Source organism: Elephas maximus, chromosome 19 (genome assembly GCF_024166365.1).
Source record: "Elephas maximus indicus isolate mEleMax1 chromosome 19, mEleMax1 primary haplotype, whole genome shotgun sequence".
Lineage (NCBI taxonomy): Eukaryota > Metazoa > Chordata > Mammalia > Proboscidea > Elephantidae > Elephas > Elephas maximus.
In genome coordinates this window covers 59,558,659-59,564,658 of record NC_064837.1, presented here as the reverse complement: position 1 = coordinate 59,564,658, position 6,000 = coordinate 59,558,659, and the positions used below count along the sequence as shown (strand labels likewise).

The 6,000-nt window shown below is 41.1% G+C and overlaps 1 pseudogene; it reads left to right on the top strand.

The window, feature by feature from the left end:
* Positions 1–328: 328 nt before the first annotated feature.
* Positions 329–6,000, top strand: part of LOC126063187 (ATP-binding cassette sub-family A member 10-like) — a 52,946-nt pseudogene continuing 47,274 nt past the window's right edge.

Below are 6,000 nucleotides of genomic sequence, written 5' to 3'. Positions count from 1 at the left end.
AATATCTTAGCCAGAGTTGTGCTGGGCCTGCTAAGGGAGGAAAGTAACTATACCTCACAGGAGCTGCAAAACCCAGTCACACCTGTCAACAGGAGCTAGGGAAGTATGCATGGGACTAGATCCTGAGGGTGCCGAATCAAGTAGGGCAGAACATAAAGTTGGATAAGGAAGAGTTTACTAATTTCAGAGTACTCTCCTGGAATGCAAGATTATCACTGACAAGGACCCCAGGAGGTGGTATGAACATGCCATTAGGGTGATTACTGGAAGTATGGAAAAAACAATGGCTCACACTATGTCAGATATAAATGCCGAATAGTCATGGAGCATGATGAAAGAAGGGATGAAAAGACTGAAAAGTGGGCACGCTACAGGAGGCCAGAAAACACTGCAGAGCACTAAGCTCCAAACAATAAGTTGTACTGGTGAGAGGGGCATACCAGCATCACCATAAAATTAGTGGTGGCAGTCCTATGCGTTGATGGTAAGCGATGTCATTACAGTACTGGGCTCATGGATAGCAATGGGATGGTTAAACCCTGAATAATAGAGGCTGGATGGCCATGCTTAACAACCAGAAGCCATAATTATTACAATGAGCACCTAAGTTTGGGGAATGGCCTGCAGAGAATTATGGATATGATTAATAGAACTCTGTCCTTAGAAAGAGCCCTGGTGTTGCAGTGGTTAAGCGCTCAGTTGCTAATTGTAAGGTTGGAAGTTTGAGCCTACCAGCCACTCCATGCGAGAAAGATGTGGCAGTCTGCTTCTGAAAAGATTTACAGCCTTGGAAACCCTATGGGGCAGTTCTCAGTTCTACTCTGTCCTGTAGGGTTGCTGTGAGTCGGGATCAACTTGATGCAAATAGATTTTGGGTTTGATGTGTCCTTAGGGGCAGATTATAAAAGGGTAATTCCCAATTTCAGACTGCTTTTTTTTTGGGGGGGGGGAATCATTCAGTTATGAATTTTAGAAGTAGGAGCCTGAGATGAATATAACTGTCCATAAAGACAATGCAGCTGATCCACATGTCTCTATACCGTTGCTTACATTTTGAAGTTCAAGGTTAGAAACTTAAAAAAAAAAAAAATCCTACTTGTGCTATTTGATTTATGGCCATTAATATCGTCATCCACCTTTTTATTATAAGATGCAAATCTAGGATCTTGGCTTTCAAGGACATTCCTATGCAATTGATGATACAAAGCCTCCACAGCAAACCAGTGAGGAAATAAATGAGAACTGAATTGTATAGAGAGCCATCAGAAGTTTCTTGGTTGTATTGATCTATTTGCAATTTAAATTTATTTAATTTTATTGAGGGAGAATGGGTCTCACACTGGAAATGTGGCAATGATAGGGTTTTATTTTTCCAGAAACATTCTATCTCTGAATTTACAATTAATGTTACATTTTTTTTTTTTTCTTAAACGTCTGTGACCATGGCACATCCAGTTTCTAATACTGCCAAGTGGAAACAGCACAGTAAACTCGCAGGTGCTTTGTAGAGATGGGGCAGACAGATGGGTGAAATGTTTTAACCACCAGATGGCAGCAGAGGGCTGTCTGACGGTGGTGCCTTCTCAGATCCAGAAAGGGGAGGAATGACGCTGCTGGAGTAGCACAGCAGAGCAGAGCTTGAATTGGAGCCAGAAAGGCAGGCTAGGGGAAGCGGAAGCTGAACTCTGCTACCTAGTTCATTTGGGAAACCGTGACGATGCGATAGAGTTCAGGATATCAAAACAAAGAATTAAAAAAACAAACCAAACCCAGTGCCATGGAGTCGATTCCGACTCATAGCGACCCTATAGGACAGAGTAGAATTGCCCTATAGAGTTTCCAAGGAGCACCTGGCGGATTTGAACTGCCGACCTTTTGGTTAGCAGCCATAACACTTAAGCACTATGCAACCAGGGTTTCCAAAACAAAGAATAGGAGAAACAAATCACCAACTTCATATGTAAGGGAAAGATGCCCCGGATAAATAAGGCATTACCGAAAAAGAAGAACAAAGTGGGAGGCCTTACTTTACCTGATTTTAGAACCTATTATACCACCACAGTAGTCAAAACAGCCTGGTACTGGTACAACAACAGATACCTAAACTAATGGAACAGAATTGAGAATCCAGACATAAATCCACATATGAGCAGTTGGTATTTGACAAAGGCTCCAAAACAGTTAAATGGGGGAAAAGACAGTCTTTTTTAACAAATGGTACTGGCATAACTGGATACCCATCTGCAAAAAAAAAAAAAAGAAACAAGACCCGTACCTCACTCCATGCACAAAAACTAACTCAAAATGGATCAAAGACCTAAATATAAAATCTAAAACGATAAAGATCATGGAAGAAAAAAAAAATAGGGACAGTGTTAGGAGCCCTAATACATGGCATAAGCAGTATACAAAAGATTACGAAGACTGTAGAAGAAAAACTAGTTAACTGGGAGCTCCTAAAAATCGAACACCTATGTTCATCCAAAGACTTCACCAAAAGAGTAAAAAGACTACCTACAGACTGGGAAAAAGTTTTTAGCTATGACATTTCTGATCAGCGCCTGATCTCTAAAATCTACATGATACTGCAAAAACTCAACTGCAAAAACGACAAATAACCCAATTAAAAAACAGGCAAAAGATATGAACAGACACTTCACTAAAGAAGACATTCAGGTAGCTAACAGATATATGAGGAGATGTTCACAATCATTAGCCATTAGAGAAATGCAGATCAAAACTACAATGAGATTTCATCTCACTCCAACAAGGCTGGCATTAACCCAAAAAACACAAAATAATAAATGTTGGAGAGGCTGCGGAGAGATTGGAGCACTTCTACACTGCTGGTGGGAATGTCAAATGGTACAACCACTTTGGAAATCGATTTGGCGCTTCCTTAAAAAGCAGGAAATAGAACTACCATATGATCCAGCAATCCCACTCCTCGGAATATATCCTAGAGAAATAAGAGCCTTTACACGAACAGATATATATGCACACCCATGTTTATTGCAACCCTGTTTACAATAGCAAAAACATGGAAGCAACCAAGGTGCCCATCAACAGATGAATGGATAAATAAATTATGGTATATTCGCACAATGGAATACTACACATCGATAAAGAACAGCCAGGAATCTGTGAAACATTTCATAATATGAAGGAACCTGGAAGGCATTACGCTAAGTGAAATTAGTCAGTTGCAAAAGGAGAAATATTGTATAAGAGCACTATTATAAGAACTTGAGAAATAGTTTAAACTGAGAAGAAAACATTCTTTTGTGGTTACGAGAGGGGGGAGGGAGGGAGGGTGGGAAAAGGGCATTTACTAGATAGTAGATAGGAACTACTTTAGGTGAAGAGAAAGACAGCACACAATACAGGGGAGGTCAGCACAACTGGACTAAATCAAAAGCAAAGAAGTTTCCTGAATAAACTGAGTGCTTCGAAGGCCAGCGTAGCAGGGGCAGGGGTCTGGGGACCATGGTTTCAGGGGACATCTAAGTCAATTGGCATAATAAAATCTATTAAGAAAACATTCTGCATCCCACTTTGAAGAGTGGTGTCTGGGGTCTTAAACGCTAGCAAGCAGCCATCTAAGATGCGTCAATAGGTCTCAATCCACCTGGATCAAAGGAGAATGAAGAAAACCAAGGACACAAGGTAATTACAAGCCCAAGAGACAGAAAGGGCCACATGAACTAGAGACTACATCATCCTGAGACCAGAAGAACTAGATGGTGCCCGGCTACAACTGATGACTGCCCTGACAAGGAACACAATGGAGAACCCCTGAGGGAGCAGGAGAGCAGTGGGATGCAGACCCCAAATTCTCATAAGACCAGACTTAATGGTCTGACTGAGATTAGAAAGACCCTGGTGGTCATAGCTCCCAGACCTTCTGTTGGCCCAGGACAGGAACCATTCCAGAAGCCAACTCTTCAGACATGGATTGGACTGGACAATGGGATGGAGAGGGAGGCTGGTGAGGAGTGAGCTCCTTGGATCAGGTGGACACTTGAGACTATGTTGGCATCTCCTGCCTGGAGGGGAGATGAGAGGGTGGAGGTGGCTAGAAGCTGGCGAAATGGACACGAAAAGAGAGAGTGGAGGGAGAGAGCAGCTGTCTTATTAGGGGAGAGTGGGAGTATGTAAAAAAAAAAAAAATGTAGCAAGGTGTATATGAGTTTTTGTGTGAGAGATTGACTTGATTTGTAAACTTTCACTTAAAGCATAATAAAAATTGTATTAAAAAAAAAAAACCAAAGAATAATAAATGAGAGTGTGCCAGACCACAGCCCCCGTCATTCATCAAAGTAAAGAAAGCCAAACAGCCAGAGCTTAGAAAGAACAAGAATTGAATGGTTAGCAGAAGCCTGAGGATGGATTTTAAATCACCAGTTTTAAATCCCTCCTTTGGTCCTTGTTATGGATTGAATTTTGCCCTCCAAAAATGTGTGTCAGCTTGGCTAGGCCATGATTCCCAGTATTGTGTGGTTGTCACCCTTTTGTGATCCAATGTGATTTTCATATGTGTTGTAAATCCTAATCTCTATGATGTTAATGAGGCAGAATTAGAGACAGTTATGTTAATGAGGCAGGACTCAATCTACAGGAAATAAGTTGTATCTTGAGTTAAGCTCTTTTGAGATGTAAGAGAGAGAAACTAGCAGAGAGGAGAGGGAACTCGTGCCACCAAGAAAGAAGCACAGAGAGCGTGGCACATCCTTTGGACGCGGGGTCCCTGCACTGAGAAGCTCCTAGACCAGAAGATTCATGACAAGGACCTTCCCCCAGAGCCGACAGAGAAAGAAAGAAAGCCTTCTCCTGGAACTAGAGCCCTGAATTTGGACTTCTAGCCTCTTAAACTGTGAGAGAATAAATTTTTCTTTGTTAAAGCCATCCACTTGTGGTATTTCTGATATAATAGAACTAAATAACTAAGACAGTCCTTTTAAGGAGCCGTAAAATCTGAAACTTTTCAGGCACTCTCTAATGGCAGGTAGGACTTGAAGCACTTACTGATGAACATCAAAGACTGCAGCCTTCAGTATAGATTACATCTCAACATAAAGAAAACAAAATCCTCACAACTGGACCAATAAGCAACATCATAACAAAAGGAGAAAAGATTGAAGTTGTCAAGGATTTCATTTTACTTGGACCCACAAATCAACACCCATGGAAGCAGCAGTCAAGATATCAAACGACGTATTACATTGAGCACATCTGCTGCAAAAGACCTCTTAAAGTGTTAAAAGGTAAAGATGTCACGTTGAGGACTAAGGTGCACCTGACTCAAGCCATGGTATTTTCAATCGCCTCAAATGCATGCAAAAGCTGGACAGTGAATAAGGAAGACCAAACAAGAATTGGTCTCTTTGAATTATGGTGTTGGTGAAAAATATTGAATACATCATGGACTGCTAGAAGAACAAACAAATCTGTCTTGGAGGAAGTACAGTCAGAATGCTCCTTAGAAGTGGCCAGAATGCTCCTTAGAAGTGAGGATAGTTAGACTTTGTCTTACATACTTAGGACATGTTAGCAGGAGGGACCAGTCCCTGGAGAAGGACATCATGCTTGGTAAAGTAGAGGGTCATTGAAAAAGAGGAAGACCCTCCATGAGATGGATTGACACAGTGGCTGCAACAATGGGGTCAAGCGTAGCAACGACTGTGAGGGCAGCGCAGGACCAGGCAGTATTTCATTTTGTTGTTCATAGGGTCACTATGAGTCAAAACCAACTAAATGGTACCTAACAACAACAATAAATTAAATATTATCATTCTTGTCTAGGAGTGAAACCAAGTTAAATATTTGCTGTGTGCCAGTACATGAACTTTGACTTTTAGTAATGACTTTGGCTAAGCAAAAAGATAAATGTGGCTGAAAACAAGGGAGAGAATGTAATTAAATTATGTCAAAGGAAATGTTTATTTCCATATTCTTAATGCATTATAATTCAGATAGGCTCAGAGTACTTCACAACTCATC